Below are 18,571 nucleotides of genomic sequence, written 5' to 3'. Positions count from 1 at the left end.
AAGATAGAGATATGATTCTGGTATCATTTTGAAGCTTGGAATGTAATCTAGTGCATGAATCAAATAAAAATTTGATCTGCATGTTCACAGTCCCATTAAAATTTTTTTTCTTCAAGGTTGCATACTTTTTTGTCTAATATTTTACAAAATTTAAGATATTTGTGGTAAATTACAACAAAATGTTATTCAAAGTTTATTCAGGCATTAGACAAACATTTTTCCTATAAAACAGTGAAGGAATTTTGAAAATAACTTCATTAGGAAAGAGGGTATCATGTTTACCATTTTATTAAATTTTTTAAACAAAAAAAAATATTATTATAAACAATTTCAAAGAAAAATTGTTTAAAAATAGTTAAATCTCTTAATAACAATGTATTCTTATAGCTAAAAATATTGAGAGCCCTAAATGTTGCCTAATTTAAATTTTCACCCCCTAATGTATACATTTACCTTAATGAAAATTCCAAAAGCATTATAAATTTTTTTAAATCTAATTGTTTCTTAAAGGTAACACTGCATATTGTGCAAGAAGCATTAGTAATGCTCTATTCCAAATTGTTGCATTTGCAATATATTATATATAAAATTCAATATTCAAACATTAAGGGGACCCGGTAAGCCAAAAAATCTTGAATTTTTCATTTTTTCGTGTTTTATTGATCTATGAAGCTTTATCTTTCAGATGAGCCATGATTTAAGTTTGTATCTGATTTCTAAGTATGTTTTTTTTTTTCGGTTTAAATGGACAGCGACATTTAAAGTGGGCGTGTCTCCTGTTCATCTGGCATACCACTCTCTTAGTTTCAAATTTTGCGCCTAATATGCGAAATTTTTTTCATTATAAGGAATTTATATGCATTGGCATACCTGGTTTACCGTCCTGTGCTTTGTTTCGTACTTAGAGGATAAAGTTTCGTAGCAGCTTTGTTTCGCCTTATATGCGAAATTTTTTTCATTGTAGGGAATTTATATGTATTGGCATACCTGGTTTAGCGTCCTGTGCTTTGTTTCGTAGCAACTGGTTTGTTTACTTGGTTGTGATATACACGTATTGTTAAAAGTGTTACGATACAGTTGAGTTGCATTATAGATGTGCATTTTGTGATAATTTCTTACAATATGGGTTACAGAAGTAGTTTGAAAGTATTTAAGAAGAGAAGAATGTTGGTAAACGCAAGAACACATTCGGCATTATCAAAGCAGTGTGTACGCGTTAGAAAACGATTTTTTCACGAGAAATGGGAGGAAGAGTTTTATTGCTGTTTAGAAGGGGAGAACATGCGATGTATGTTATGCTCGAAAATCCTATTAGGCATTAATAAATTTAGTATACAACGACTTTACTCCTTACGTCATAAAGAACATGCTGACTTAGAAGGTAAGACAAATTAAATGTTATTTTTTCGTACTATTCCGAAGAAAATTTATGATCTTAACATTTGCACAGTATACTAAATATAATTTTTGAAAATTGTTTTTAGGTTCAGAACGTGCAAAACTATTATATTAAGTGGCCTTAAGAAACACCAGAATATTCAAGAGAATAAAATTTGTAGATAACACAGAATATTACTGGCTAGTTTTGCAATTTCTTGGGAACTCTCCCGTGATTTAAAACAGTTCAGAGACGGGGAGACAGTAAAGAAGTATATGATTAAAGCTGCAAAATTAATCTGTCCGAGTGAAACACAAAATTTCGAGAGTACTGTATTAAGTTATCCAGGCGCACTGTCGGTAGGCGAATTGAAACAATTGGTGACCAATTAAGAACACAATCAAAACTAAAATTAAAGATTTTGTGGCTTATTCCTTAGCTTTAGATGAAACAACTGACCTTGTTGATACTTCCTAACTTGTTTTATTCATTCGAGGTGTAGACAACACTTTGTCGCCTCAAGAGTACTTGTTAGACTTAGTGCCCCTTAAATCCCGAACCACTGGCGAAGTCATCTTTGAAGCAGTGTGCAGTGTGTTAGAAACTAATGAAGTGTCATTGATGAAACTGGTTTCTGTTGCTACTGACGGCGCACCAGCTTTGTGTGGAGAAAAATTGGGGTTTGTTGGTCGCTTAAAATCTCATTTAAAGAACATAGGAAAACCTGAAGAACTGCAGGCATATCACTGTATCATACACCAAGAAGCTTTATCTGCGAAAATAATAAATTTACATGTCATGGATGTAGTTACAAAAACAATTAATAAAATCAAATCAAAAGCTCTAATGCACAGACAATTCAGGCAACTCCTCCGTGATATTGACGAGAATTATGAAGATCTTGTGTATTATACAGAGGTTAGATGGCTCAGTCGAGGAAAAATGCTGAAGAGATTTTTCGACTTAAGAATTTCAGTGGCCGATTACATGAAACAACAGGTAAGGGGCTTTCGATAAATCTATCAAAATTTGTTGATGTTAATGATACACTTCTTCTATCATATGAATTAATTACACTGTTCTATTTGCTTTTAGGGAAAAAATATACCAGAATTAGATAACGATGAATGGATACGAGACTTGGCATTTTTGTGTGATATATCGGGGCATCTTAATGATCTGAACTGTCAGCTGCAGGGAAGAAACCAGAACGTTGTACACCTTTATGATCACATCAAAAGTTTCGTAATGAAATTAGATTTGTGGATGGAGCAATTGAAACAACAGCAATATTATTATTTTCCTTGTTTACTTTCTTTGCCCGTTAACAGAGGTAATAATGATAATTACATAAGCATGCTTGGAAATTTGAAACACGAAATAATATAAATGTTAGATTTCATGACTTCCATGATAAGCATAATGATTTCTTGCTTTTCGCCAATCCATTTTCTGTTAATATCATGGATGTCAGGCCGTATCTGCAAATGGAAGTAATTTGTTTACAGAATGATACTTTTCTGAAAAGCAAATGTGTCAATGTAACTGGTCTAGAAATTTATAAACAACTGGACATAAATAAGTACCCCAGACTGCATACATTTGCTGCAAATATAGCATGTGTGTTTGGTTCCACATATATCTGTGAACAGTTCTTTTCAAAGTTAAATTATGTGAAATGTAAAACGAGATCGAGATTGACAGATGAACATTTAACTGCTCAACTAAGGATTGCTGTGTCAGATTTTGAACCTGACTTCGAAACAATTGCATTTTCAGAAATGAACATCGTTGAGAACGACGTTGATAATAATAGAAATTGAATTCATAATAGTAATAATAATAATAATACATGAAGAAATACATATTACATGGTTTATTTCAGTTTAAATAAGTTTAAGGGGAGCAGATCTCGACAGTGTTAAAATCACAGAGTTCAGGTACGCGTAGCTCTGAAACCATTGAACATAGAGATTTGAAATTTTTACATGTTATATTTATAACCTTTATCTATGTATTAGAATAATTTCATTAAGTACATTCAATTCCTATAATTGATAAACATTTTTTTATTGTGACCTAATTTTTTTTTTAAATTTTAATCACATGTTATTTTTTTGAGATCACAATTTTAAAGCTACAATAATACATTTTGTTTTAAAAATAGAGGACTTTAAGATTGATAAGTGTTGTAAAAATTGTTTTTCTATCTCAAGTAGTTTCTGAGCTGTGTGTACCTGAATTTAACATTGTCGAGATAGGCAGTACCTGCTCCCCTTAAGTCTTCTTATATTTCGAATTTTTTATATAAAAAGTCATAATTTATTGCTTTTGTTTATGCAGATGTCTGTATGTGTATCAATAATTTCCTTTTGCACACTTTGTATATGTATATAGAAAAATAATTATAACATTTTCAAGTCTTTTCCTGTGTTTAGTATGCTTTATTAATGGTTACTAACAATCCGCCACTGACCGCCCTAGCAATTAAGATAAGCAGACGCTGGTCGCAGTTTGAATCTTCCTTCCTACTCTGCCTCCTAATAAACAAAGTATTGTGTAATGTTGTGCCTCACGTAACTGAAAATTCTGCCCATGTATGCTGTAAATAGTGGCTGTGCATCAGGAAAGAAACTTGAAGATTCTAAAATCATTTATGAAACTGCAACAAGAACACAGTGTTAGGCCGGTTACACACTATACCGAGAAATGTGTAATGTGAAATGTGTGCCGAGAAATGCGTTTAATCGAAAGCATTGTTTTAAATGGAACGTCACACACTACGAGTTTCTCGCTCACCTCGCGCGAGGCAAACACATTTCTCGCTCTGATCGCTAGCCCAGCGAATTTTTCAAGACACATTCGACCTCTGTCAACAATTACGGTTACACACAGATATCGGGAAAACATTTTTCAGTTATTTTAAATTCAGAAAACATAGCAAAATTGTTCTAATATGTCAGATCGGCCATTGAAATTTTTCGGTGTCATACATATAAGTATGATACATGAGACGATAACTATAATAGTAGTAAATTGAAGACGTCGCCGGAAAAAGGAATGTAACATCAAATTATTAAAATATGTAATGTAGGTAGGAAAAGAAACTTTAAAGCATTTATTTATAACAAATCATTGAACTCAATGGCTGAATAAATTTGTATCCCTGTTTAGTGAAATGATTGTGATAGTAATGAAATGTGCTCCTGAAATAATTTTCTTTTCTACTGAAACATGAATTTACAGTTTTGTTCGTTATATCCTTATTCCGGGGAGGTCTTCAAATAAAAGAAGAAATATGGAAGCAGATAATCGATTTAATCAGACATTAATTAGGTTAGGTTTCTAATTTGCAATGCCAATCAACATGATATTGGCTATGAATGAAATTATGCCTTCATGATCACATAATACTTTACCATGCGTTGGTGACGTGGGGTTTGACACACCCCACCTTGCTTTGTTTTTTGTTTGCTACTAGATACTCTGGTTTGTTATGTGGGGATTCGTCTAGCTGCTTGCAATACTTCCTTCAGTATGTTCCATGTCATATTCAGTAAAAAGCCAAAAAATGAAATGGGGTGTCTCAAACCCCACGTCACTACTGATGTAATTTTTTTCAGGTCACACAATGAAAAGATATGATTTTATATTAGATGTTACTGTATGTATTACTTGCTAGTCAACACGATAATTTATTAATGATTAAGTTTTCTTCATTGTACTCGTGATGAAGGGGTTGCATTATTGGACTGAAGAGAATGCTGTTCCTGGTCATGAAAAAGTGAACAGTATCATTCCGTTTCGCGATAAAGTGAAATACGATTTTGCTACATGCCATTTAATATAGCGAGGGAATAATGGTAATTCTCCAGAAGAATTACACCAAAGAAGGCACAATTTTCTTTCGTTTCACTGACTTCTGCGAGTTGTAAAACCTGGTAAAAACATGGTTTTGGTTTGCAGCCACATATAATATTGTACTTTCAGAATAAAAAATCTTTTGATACTTGTGTATTCTAATGCGATTTTGTAGCCCACACTTATTAAAATTATACAGATTTGATTCTTTTGTATTTTAATGCATTGTTGCAGCTCCCCCTCACTTGTTAAAAATATAACACTCGTTAGGTCCAAGATACAATACTATGAAAACTAGTCATTTCCCTAGTAACCCATGCTGGAACTATCACGTCTGATATTGATAATTTTTTCAAATATTTTATATAATTGGGTGCAATAAAAGAAGCTCCAACACCTCCTCTATTATGACCACATTGTCAGAGCCAGTGCCACTTTCGCATCAAAGAGTCTGTCAAATAGGCCTACACTTATTGCAGTTTTATGCAATGTAAATCCTTTTCTTTCCATGGTAATGGAGTAACAATCAAAATATAACTTCCCAAAGAAAATAAAAGTTAATTTATATTTTGCACCACGAAATTACGTAAACTACTTACCTTTTTAGTATTATTAAACTGTTGGTTCTTGGTTTGATCCACTGCTGTATTTTTATTAAGAAATTGGATGATTTATAAGGTTCAAACTATGGACTACAACATAATAAACATAGAAAAAACAAAACTATTTGTATATTAACATTTTATTTATATTATGCTAAGAATATGAATATCTCATTTATCTGTACAATGAACTTTGTATCATTTCTATAGAGTCCGAGGATTAGGAAGAGCTGTATCAAATTCTTTAACAAAGTTATATGTGTTAGGGAAAAGAAAATTAATTGCTACCGGTAGGCTAGGTACGTTTTCATCACACTGTTTCTTTTGCTTTTTACCATTAACCTTTCATATGTATCTTGAGAAGAGATACAAAAGTCTTTGAAATGGAACGTGACATATCACAAAACTCGTATCCAAACAAGATTTTCTGTTTCACAGTTTCCAACACATCTTTTAAATCACCCACTGATTTCACCACTCGCCATTTATACTGTTGCAATGTCTTATTCTCTTTTTGTACACAAAACTATCCTTTCCTTAACTGCCTTATTCTTCTTCGATAAAACCCAAATTTCATTTTCAGTATCAGTTTCCAATGACATAATGGAGGTCCCAACTTCGTCTACAACTGTCACAGTAGAGCGAGGGAAGATTTCAGCAAACTTTCGTTTTACTCTTCTTCTTTCCTGAAAATAATAATTCATATAACATAACGAGCCTACTTTATACACAGTAGCGAATGGATATACCAATATTATTATGGTTAATTATCAGTGTAATGCTCATCTAACTAACCTTTGGTTCTTCAAGGTGCAAATATATACAACACAGCCCCCTGTCTGATACACATATGATAAGGTCGTGCGATCCACATCCAACTCCCTGAAGTGACTGGAACAAATTGTGTTGCAACACGAGGTGTTCGAACAGTTTTAACCTCAGGATCCTTTGGAAAGCTGTAATACAATTTACATTTAAGTATTAATAAACTACAGACAACAACAACTCCGGATATTTGCGTACATAATGCCATTAATCTCTCATACATATCCATGATAGGTTATGTTCTTGGACTCCTTATTTCCTCTGCCATACAGCACATAGATCAGCATATTTAAATTTATCAAAGTATTACTGTACAAATTTAAAACAACACAACTACACTATGAAAACACAGTGATAGGTTAAATTAAGATGGATACCGCGCGACACTGACAACTATTATGTATTCTGTACTTTTTGGTTCGATTACACATTTCTCGGCGCAGTGTGTGGACAATGCTGTCTCGCCTCGCTCGCGCATTTCTCGGCACACATTTCACATTACACATCTCTCGGTATAGTGTGTAACTGGTCTTAGTGATACCAATGAGATTATAGATGTTGGCATATTATCTAGTGTACTACAAAATAATGTACTCTGTAAAGGCTGTGGCAAAGGTGGGATATCTCTTGAGGTAAAAAAGCACATTGGTCTTGCTGCAGAATTAGTTTTGGTCAATGTAGAGTATCACCACCCACTGAGCATTGAGCGACTTCCGCCGATTTTGGAATAGACACTGATGCACTTAGGTTAGGTTAGTTTAGGCTTTTATTATCACGTCAAGATGAAGGTGAAAGTGATTGAGTGTGATTTTTTGTTTTCTATGTTGGCAGTTCAAGTGCAGTTCCTATAGTGGGCGGGACATAAGTAACATTCACCAACAGTGTAAAACTCTACACAGTAAATGTTACACTAGTGTATGGCCTTAGGGCTATTACAGCTGTAATACAATTTACATTTAAGTATTAATAAACTACAGACAACAACTGATGTGAAGAGCTCATGCAAAACGTAATAGAAATGGAAATATTATCTGGCAAAATGAAAGGAGAAGATCATTATATTCCATATATTCTTATGATACCCACTAACATGCATTTAGAACTTAAGCAACTGCAATTTCAGTTCGACTAGCATTTGTAATGGTCGTATTAAAATAAAGCTCAAGTACAGTCGCTCAAAGTTGCAGACATTCACTTAGAAACTCCGTGTTTTTCGCAATGTTAACTATGTACTTTGCTTTTGAGTGAGCACACCTAAACATTTATATACACCATGTCCTGCTTAGAGGGATCGAGAAATAAATGCTCACCATTTAAAATCAGATGAAGATATCTTTGTGATTTACATCTGACAAGATGCAGAAACTGTCCAAGTTTATGCACCAATGGTTTAAAAACAGTTGCATGTTCATGTGCATGCACACTAACGTTTATTGTGGAAACAAGCTTGGCGCCATTCAGTAGAACATTCCGTTGTTGGACCATTCTTCTTCATCGAGGCAACAGTCACAGGGAATGTGTATCTGGACATGTTGCAGAACATTTGTTATTGATCAGCTTCTCCCAGAATCGGCTCTTCAGCAACCTGGGGCTCCATCCCATTACAGTGGAGCAGTATGTGGCTTCTTGAATGCAAACTTTCCCAATAGGTTGGTCGGAAGAGGAGAACCCTTGCCTGGCCACCTAGGTCAACCAACTTGACGCTCATTGACCTTCATCTGGGGCTTTGTGACAAGAGTTGTGTACCAACGTGATACCATTGGCACTTTGGAAAAACTGAGACAACTCATTATAAATGCAGCTGCACTAATCACCCCACAAATGTTATGGAACACTTGGGAGAAGGTTGAGTACCTTTTAGATGTCTTCAGGGTAGCTCGAGGCAAACACATTGAGTTGCACTGACCATTCTCCGAAATTCGGAGAGCTTTTACATCAAGTTATACAAAAGGTTATGTTATAAAACCATTATTTATACTTTAAATCAGCACTTATTTCTCGATTCTTCTAAGGGACATGGTGTAAATGCAATAGAGGAGAAGAAAGGAATTGTACGCATAACAAAAATAAATTCAATGGTACCTTCATCATGTTCGTAATGTAGTATCTGAATGTATGCAAGTCCACTGAAAATAACACTGTATTAATTGAATCGGTCGGAGCTAAAAGGAATTAAGTCAAAATATGAAGTTTTGGGTTATGCAACAATTTAAACAACTGATGTCATGTGCATCGAACGGTGGAAGAAGGAACTAAGACTTTTAAATGTTCTTTTGTGTTCTATAACATAAAAATATAATATTTGTGTTATTAGATGAATATTTTTTGCTTCTCCTGAAAGTTTGTCAAAAGTGAGTTAATTCCTTTTAGTTCCGACCGATTCAATTATAAAGTAACATATCTCTCAAAATATTGTTGTTAATGTCCAAAAATGCGCTACTACGAAATTCTATGTGTAATCATGTTGTTAATGTAATATGTTAAGAGTTGTGGAAAGAAAAATCTCTGAATCTCTAAAATATGTGTCTGTCAGAATATTATTATGTTAAATAATGACCCCGTGAAATTATACAATATATATAATATAATACATAATTACTATGCTCTGGATTCCACCAGTGTGAAGTAACGGTTAGCATGCGTGACCATGAAATGATCGGACCTGGGTTCAAATCATGGTTGGGACAAGTTACTTGGTAGAGGTTTTTTCCGAAGTTTTCTGACGCTATATAACCATAGTAGTTGATAAAGCGTCATAAAATAAACAATTAAAAATATGTTCTGAATTTTTTAGGTATAATTTCTCAAGTCATTAAAAAAGGGAATAAAGTAAGCGAGCATACAGCAGTCAAGGGGGTAAAAATTTTTCCAATATAAATTACATTATATAGCCCTACGTGTATATGATCACGACTGATAAAGAGAGAAATTTTGGCTCATGATGACACCACAACAGGTTCACACTGGAAACGAGGGAATTTCTTATTTATCATCAGCTGTCTCTGAAATTCAAGTGAAAGCACACATAGACATGAAATTACGTGAAATTTATGTACCACAGCTTCAAATCAATTTACAGATCTTATAATGGAGACGGCAGAAAGGTTGTAATGCTTTTTAATATGCTGACGCCCACGAATAAGATAAGCCACTTGAAATTTAATGAACACTAACAGGCAGAGATAAAATGTAAGATCTGTAGAACATTGAGTCATCGCTTTAGTGGGGGTATAGGTACCGAGGGGTATGTTTTTGTTTTTTCCTGAACTTCAAGACAGTACTAACTCATTTAAAGTTTGTGTGACTAGCCTTAATATATTATATATTTTCATTTGGCTTTACTTAGTTTATAGATTTATTTTCTCTGTTATTTTATTTGTATTTCTGGTGGTGTGGAAGAGAAGGCCTGTTGGTGTTAACTATACCAGATTAAACATATATATATATATATATATATATATATATATATATACAGTGAAACCTATCTAAAGCGGCCATCTGAAGTTACCTTGTAAAATGGCCGTTTTATCAGGTGGCCGCTTGATTAAGGTTACGGTTTTTCATGAATGAGCATGAAAATACTGAATTTCATTGACTTTTTAGTACTATGCAAGCACAACAATCATGCATATTAATTTATTCTATATTGTTAATACTAAATATGCTTAGAACTACAGCACTACTGTATTACATTCAATTATTCTACATTTCACATTGTGGAGTTCACTTTATGTATGTTATACAGTATAGTAGTCTTTCAATGTCAACTGTTTTAGATTTTTAAATTTTCTTTTCACTGCACAGTTCTCTAAAGTGTCCAACAATTTATTCCATGATTCCATTGCATTCATTTTAAAGTCTTTATCAATTGTTTCACACAGAGATTTTATGTTTTGAAGAGCAAGAATACCGTCTTTTAAACTTAGGACCGAATCTCTTATGCCATCAGCTTCTTTTTCGGTGTCACTTCCATCTTCCTCAGGTACAGGGACACTTACGGAAGATGGCGAGGAATTAATTTTCATCATTAGGCCTATTCGGTATATATTAGGAAATTAAACAAAATACTGTTTAATGAATGCTGATATGCATGCAAAATGTTGCAAAGAAACATTACCTTGATACTCTGCCTTAAGTCGGTCTTCCCAATTGCCGTTCAAATCATCGAAGCAATCAATAGGCATCTCGTCAAAATCTGGGTCATAATTAACTCCTGCTGCCCGTGCCAGAGATTGAAGCTCCACGTCAATGTCGTTTTCTTCACCAGGTTGGGATGGCGCTGGTTCAGCAGGACTCGAATATGCGATGATCCCACACTTTGCGAAACACTTTGTTATTGTAGTCTCACTAACTTCATTCCAGGCAGATTTCGTCCATGAAATGGCATCTCCAACATTAACTGTCTTCGTGAGTTCTGTCACACTGTCAGTCTCTTCCATTCTTGCAACTAGCCTTTTCAAAACTCGCTTGCGGTACCTCAGTTTAAATGACTGGATAATGCCTTGATCAAGGGGCTGGAGGTGTGATGTCGTATTTGGGGGAAGAAACACCAATTTTACGTTTGACAATTGCGTTTCAGGAAGACACGGTGCATTGTCCAGGAGCAGGATCACATTGCGATTTTGTCGTTTAATCTTGGAATTGAAATCGCATAGCCAATTCTCAAACAATGATGATGTCATCCAAGCTTTATTGTTGGCAGTCCACTTCACCCCCAATAAGCCCATGTCAACATTTTTCAAACATCTGGGCTTTAATGATTTCCCTATCATTAAAGGTGGTTCTTTTTCTCCTGCAGCATTACAACAACAGAGTAGGGTTATTCTGTCTTTTGCCAACTTTCCCCCTTTACACTCTCCTTTCTTAAAACTTAAAGTTTTGTTAGGGAGGGCCCTGAAAAAAAGACCTGTTTCGTCGACATTGTAAATGTCTCTGAGTTCATAGTCCGCAAGAATTGAAGACAGTCTGTTTTTCCATTGTTCAATATCATTGGTTGCAATGTCACCTCCTTCACCAGACACAGATCGAAATGCAATGTTATGTCGTTTTCTGAAGCACACTAACCACCCATTACTAGCAACAAAATTGCTTACACTGAGTTCTTTGGCAATTTCAAGAGCTTTCTCTTGAATCATAGGCCCACTTACTGGCAATTTCTTCGCCCTCGCACACTTGAACCATTCGTAAACGAAATCATTCACATCACTAAACACAGATTCTCTCTTCCTTTTTTGGCCACCATGCTTATTTTCCTCCCACTCTTTTAATATTTCATTTTTATTCCTAATTATTCCTATTATTCCTATTTGAATATTTCTGCAATTTTTCTCGCAGATGTTCCCTTCTCACTTTCTTCAATCACTTTTCGTCTCATCTCTAAACTTAACACCACTCTAGATTTATTGTTAGACATGATTTCTCTCTCAAACTAACGTCACAGTTCCTCTAAATCAACTGAGTGAAGAAAAGAAAAATTCCTGAAAGCTGGTCCAAATAGAGAAAGATAGAAAGAGGAGAGAAAAACATATAAAAAATTCGAATGGTTAACTACGGACCTAAAACATACTGTGACTTTTCGATAGAAAAAGTCCGTGTTTCAATCCTTTAAAAACGAGTAAGAATTTATAGCTGTGCAGGGTCGGAGTGGAAAGTGTCAAAAGAGTCATAAAACAGTAACCAACTAACCCCAAGACATGGAGGGTGTACTGTTGTACACTTAGGTATTGTCCTCTTTATATTGCTTCCTGTCCTCTAACCATTGAAAAAATAGGTCAGACAGTATCCGTGAAAATATTTTCTGTTGGACAGTGACTGTTATAGTCAGGTTCCAATCCAAATAGACCCCGGCCGCTGGCCGGTGCATGAGGTGGCCGCTAAATAAAGAGAGGATTTGTATTGTTCTTATAGAAAATCCAATTGGTTCCAGAGAAAATTGGCCATCTGGCCAGGTGGCCATTTAAATGAAGTGATCGCAAAGGCAGGTTTCACTGTATATATATATACACACACACACACACACACACACACACATTAAAAACCAGTTGAACGTAAGGCACATGATGAAATGTTTTCTTTTCGGTGCCTGATCTACAACTGTTTTAAATTGAGTTGACCCTGGCAGGTATTTGGCTAAGAAGCTTATGAATTGATGTAAGTGACGCTATGTAAAGATTCATCTTTATGGACGAGAAAGCTTAGTAAAGGCAATTTGTTTTGTTTGTATATAGTTGAGTTGCGAGATTTCTGAAAAATCTAACAAGTTTGATTAAAATTAGAAGCAAAAAGGGAAAGCCCGGGCTTTCAGCTAGTACAACACAAAAAATTACATTATTTTGTTTTGTTATAAAATAAAATAAATTCTGTACTAAAGGACAACGTTTTATAGCTAAAAGAAAAAAATAATGGTTTTTCATCAACATCCTCTAGGATTCCAGAATGGACACTATTTTCGTTGAAATTAATGACTTTTTCAAATACAGTAGAACCTTTATTATTCGTGGTAATGAAGGGGATGAACTGAACAGTTAATCGAAAAAATCGGATAATTCGTGAATTAAACTATAATTTCGTAATTTTCTCCATGGTGGTGTTTGACATGCTAGGTAATGAATGAGAACTTCAGTGATTTAAGTTCTGTTGTCAACAACGGGTTTTAAGGACCAAGGGTGATGGAAGACAGGAAAATTTGAAGTCTCGTGTTGTAGATTTGCGTACTCGTACTTTGCACAATTGTATTCTTGTATTTTTTTTAAATAAATATCGCAGAGTTGTAACGCCAATCTCGTATGAAATGAGCCACAGTTTCTTCCTCAAAACTCTCAATTATTTGTTTTTTGTTTTTGTTTTTTTTTTTCGATAATTAGCACAACACCTTTTCTTTTGACACCCGTGGAAGACATTTTGCATAGAAGTACACATTATGCCCACTCGAATAGTAAGGAGAAGGTCTGAATGGTATATGAGTTGAAAGTTCTTGGGGTAATTTCTTTGAAAGCATGTACAGTAGTGTCTATTTTACAAGTTGGGGAAAAACACCCCTTCACACAAGTAAATGTCCCAGTTGCCAGTAACGAAAACACTCCTACTACATACTGTGTAAGGGTAAAGGCTTGTAATTAATTACCTCCTGAGAGCTTCATTTGTTCTCTGCAATAAAAAAATTGAACTAGAAAAAGACATCGGATAATCTGCCAATCGGTTAATAGGGTGATGGATAATCGGGGTTCTACTGTACAAGCTTCGAAAATTGAAATGCAATGCTAATTATCAACATTAGTTTTAAAAGTAATTACTAGTAGAGATGGGTCGGAGTCGTTCATTGATGCGAGCTAGCTCTTTGACTCCCGCTCCTTTTGAGGAGTCGTTCAAAAGAGCGGAGCAGTACAGTGCCCTGCCTCTTTCTCAACCAGCTCGCTCCTAGTGATCACTCACCCCACGCTTCACCACCGCACCGCTCCGACTCTTCTACGATAACTGCAGAGCGGGTTTTTAACTGTATGACATAGTACACATGCTTCTCAATAGATGCCATTGCAATAGACATTCGAATCGGTTTGCATCGGTCTGTGAATGCGGAGAAAAGCTTCTTGTACACGTAGAGTAAGGCAAGTTTCCATGTTATCCCAGAGGGAGAGAGCCCATTTACATTACTTACGCTATTTTAGGAACCAGTAACAATCGTGAAGTATCGGCATGTAGTATAAACAGACCAATTAAAAACAGTTCGAAAGTGTTGGTAAACAGGGACGTCACTAGGGGGGTGCGAAAGGGTGCGCAAGCACCCCATAAAAAATCGGAGCACCCCTTTCCACAAACCAAAGGGCAACTTATTAACAAAATACTAGGTATAAATTATTTTGAAGAACAAAAACAAACAAACAATTTCTTGGATGTGAAAAAACTGCGTCCCATAGTGTATCGTAATGGATGTGAATAATAATAATAATAATAATAATAATAATAATAATAATAATAATAATAATAAACAGATGTATAGTATGCGCGCAAGTGCATGAAAGAACATTTTGAATTTTTATGTACCACATTTTTACAGCTCACACCCCATTTTTAAATCTCGCACCCCATCCGCACCTCCGTTGCTTTGATCCTGGCGACGTCACTGTTGGTAAAGTAGTATAAATAGCAATTATGAAAGTGTACAATGGTACATAAAAACGGCTAATGTGCAAACATGATCTATTTAGCAATAAGGAGAATAGAAACATGACAATAGGCAACGTTTAAATGTGTCTGTATTGAAGTGTAATTTAAACATCGCACGTCTCACTCTTTGTCATTGCGCATGACCACACTGACAGACGTGCTGCGTATCGTTACAGCTGTAATGGAGCTGTGGAGCGCTGTGCTGTTGTGGAGGGAGCGGATCGTTGGGAGTGAGCCAGAAGCAAGAGAGCGAGGTGAAGTTGCCTTGCTCTCCCAAGAGTAGGGAGCGAAATGCAATGAACGACTCGCTCTTTTGTAAGGAGGGAGCGGAGAGCCGCTCCAGAGCGGGAGTCGTTCATTCGAAACGACTCGCTCATGAGCGGCCCATCACTAATTACTAGGGAAATAGACATTTATTCCAATTATCTACTGTCGACTTAACTTCTTTGTATTGTATTATTAATTGAAAAAGTTTTGACTCCTACACAAGTTTCTGCTCTACGAGTATATTTCAATCACCACATGACTGACATAATTATGATACAAAAATGGTGAAATTTCAACTATCTACTTTCACTTGTTCCAGATAAAATGGGGACACATGCAAAGAAATGTAATTTTTTAAAAACCAAATATACAAATGAACTATGTTTTCTTAACTTCACAATCGCAACATTAAGGTTCATCTCGTATTATGAAAACGCAGCCAACATAGTATAGAATGAATTTACAGATATAAAATTAATAAAAGACGAAGATCTCTAAGCCAAAGGGTTTTGAAATTAATATTCTCGGAAAAAGTAACGATTTGTGATTTCTATAGTGACAAAAATAAAGTAACAGGAATGCAATATATAACTGCATCATAAAATGTACATTATATCAATTGTGTTTTAAATATAAAGTATGAAAACGACAGGGGAATTTTAAAGTCAGATCGAAAGTTCTCAATGTACTATCAATTTTCTTATTTACAGCTTCCTCTCTCTGACGCTAGTTCCATTTTTTCATTCTCTATGGAATTCGCGATCATCGCCCAACGCGTAACAATGCCTTCTTCAACTATGCAAATTACATATTGGACCGCCATTATGAGTTTTGATTTCATTTAAAGTAAGCAAAGATAGCGCTTTATGGAGAATACGTGAATTGAGGAGCTCGGTTCGATTCCCATGGGACAACTAGGATAAACCTCTTCCCACTGAGGTAAGCTTTCTAAGTTATATTACGATTCTTGCTTGAAAATTGCAACAATAAGTAGGGAATAAAAACATTTACGTTTTGTAGCGTCAATGACGATTCTACGAATAAATGTGTATATTGGAAGCTGATAATTAAGCCTCGATTAGAAGACACATTTAAAAATACTAGTACCTAACGCGTGATGCAATATAAAAATTACTGAGGGCAATGAGAATTCATGATTTTAATACATTATATTATTTATGGCCATCCTTTCTTATCAATAAATAGAAACAAAATGAATCGTGGAATGCAGCGCTTCTGAAAGTGTGGAATTTTGTGAATCGTAAATTGTATTTAAATAGTATTTTAAATTTGGAGAATAGTTCAACGGCTAAATGTATACAGTCACGAAAAACGAATCAATAAAAACCTGAAATGTCACCAATAATAATTATAATATAATCGTAATGGATTCTCTGCGAATTTATCCACGAAAATAAATTACCGAAATAGGTTAAATGCAGAAGAAGAAATTAGGCTACAGTTTTTTTCCCTAAAACCAAATAATTATACAAAAAAAAATTGTAGGCTTTAAAAAGGAACATATTCATCCCACTGAGCAGAATAATTAAGTACGGTACTGGATTTTATATATTGTGTTAATTATTAAATAGGTACTGTACCTTGACCTATTTCATTACTATTAATACTATTACAAATCTAAAAATAAATATAATATTAATCAGGTTCATATCTGGATTCTCTGCATATTTATCCACGAAAACAAATTACCGAAATAGGCTAAATGCAAAAACATGAATGAAACTACAGCATTCCGCCCTAAAACCAGATAATTAGGGAAGTTTCCTAGTACCTGGTACTCGTTACATAAGCCGTTAAGTCAGCCATTGTTGTATATTCATAAGAGATGTGTATTTTCCCTGGACCAAAAATATATTACAAACTGAATAAAATCACATCTAGTAACAAACTATTGAAATTCTTTTCAGAAAGGAACCACTGTGCAAACACAAAAAAAAACTTACATGACGAGTACTGGGTACTAGGAAACTACCATGTGCACTTAAAAATAAATTGAAAATGCAAGTTTTTGACGGTATGTGCATTATTAACATAGTTTCAATTCTACATTTACACCCACTTCAATAAATAATAATAATAATAATGATGATGATGATAATAATAATAATAATAATTCTAGTACTAATGAAAGTCCATCGCTGTGGTCTCGTGGTAGCAGGCCAGGGTTCAATTCCCCGCTTGGGACGAGTTGCCTGGGTGAGGTTTTTTCCTCACTCCTATGGATGAATATCAGGCATATGGAATCCCACTCATTCTCGCCACTTCCTTTCCCCCCCCCCCTCATTATCCTTTCCTTATCATTCTGCTTGTATTCTTGGTTTTCAGATTGCCCCTGTGGCGGCCCTCCGAAGCTCCTGATGCTCTCGGTTGGCCTCCACGGATATGGTAGTTGGTGACCCAGCAGCAGAACCCACTTCCCTTCCGACGAGAAGGGTGGCCTATACCTCAGACCGTTTGCGGGGGGGAATGTGGGGGCTGTTGAGATGGAATGGTACACGGACTTAAAGGGATGGTGGGACTGTCGTTAGGGTGTTGGGGGTTAGGTCGGTTCGGCATGGGTGCAGTCATTGGGCTACAACTCATCCCAGGGGTGCACAATAGACCTCAGGTCGCGGTGCATAGGGATGTTCCCCTCCCGGCCTCATAGAGAGAAAATGAAACTTCGAAATCCTCCCATACCACACATGGGACTGTGGTCTCATTTGCGTTGTGTTAATTCATAATGAAATGAAAGTGAGAAATGTATTAATATTTCAAAGGATAACACATTTTAGAAAGGAACTAAGTCAAAATTTGCTACATTTTAGGAGAGCAAAAAAGAAAAAAAAAAACTTATTTTCATGAATATGTTAAATACGAGTGTACGAGTCCCATACTATAAATATCAACTTGATGTTAGAGATACAGGGGAAGGTCTGACAAGTTCATTTCTTTGCAAATCAGTACTTCATGAAATTATTAATCATTTCATCACAAAAAAAAAATGCAAATTTTGACTTTGTTTCTTTTTAAAACGTACGATTCAAATATACATGTGGTATATATTAATTATAGGTTAAGGTACACATATTTTATCACCTAAGTTAATTATGTGTATGAGTTTGCTGCAGTAATGTGTATTTAAAATCAATTTGTTCTTCATAAAATACTACTTTAACTAAATTTCAATATAATAACAAAACAACAACAGTAATAATAATTATTATAACAATATCAATAATATTTAATTACAAATTGCTTTTAGAAAATCCAGAGGTTCATTGCCTCCCTCACAACAGCCCACATCGCACAATGTGCAATTGGGATATTCCATGAAAAACAGGACATTATTATGAATTTATCATAATTTATTTTTTTCAGGTAAAAGTTTTGTAAAATGGTACATAAAACCCTGAATTAAGTAGAAACACATTGCCCTTTCAATTGCTTCAAAATTTAACTGTGGTACATCTGC

General features: G+C 35.0%; 1 long non-coding RNA gene across 1 annotated transcript; it reads left to right on the top strand.

Annotated features, from left to right (window-relative positions):
• Positions 1-1,000: 1,000 nt before the first annotated feature.
• LOC138698388 (uncharacterized) lies at positions 1,001-3,803 on the top strand. The gene is made up of 3 exons (XR_011331862.1): positions 1,001-1,381; positions 1,485-2,377; positions 2,474-3,803. It is a non-coding gene; the product is annotated as an uncharacterized lncRNA (long non-coding RNA).
• Positions 3,804-18,571: the final 14,768 nt, after the last annotated feature.

This window comes from Periplaneta americana, chromosome 4 (genome assembly GCF_040183065.1).
Source record: "Periplaneta americana isolate PAMFEO1 chromosome 4, P.americana_PAMFEO1_priV1, whole genome shotgun sequence".
Lineage (NCBI taxonomy): Eukaryota > Metazoa > Arthropoda > Insecta > Blattodea > Blattidae > Periplaneta > Periplaneta americana.
This window is presented reverse-complemented; position numbering and strand designations above follow the sequence as displayed.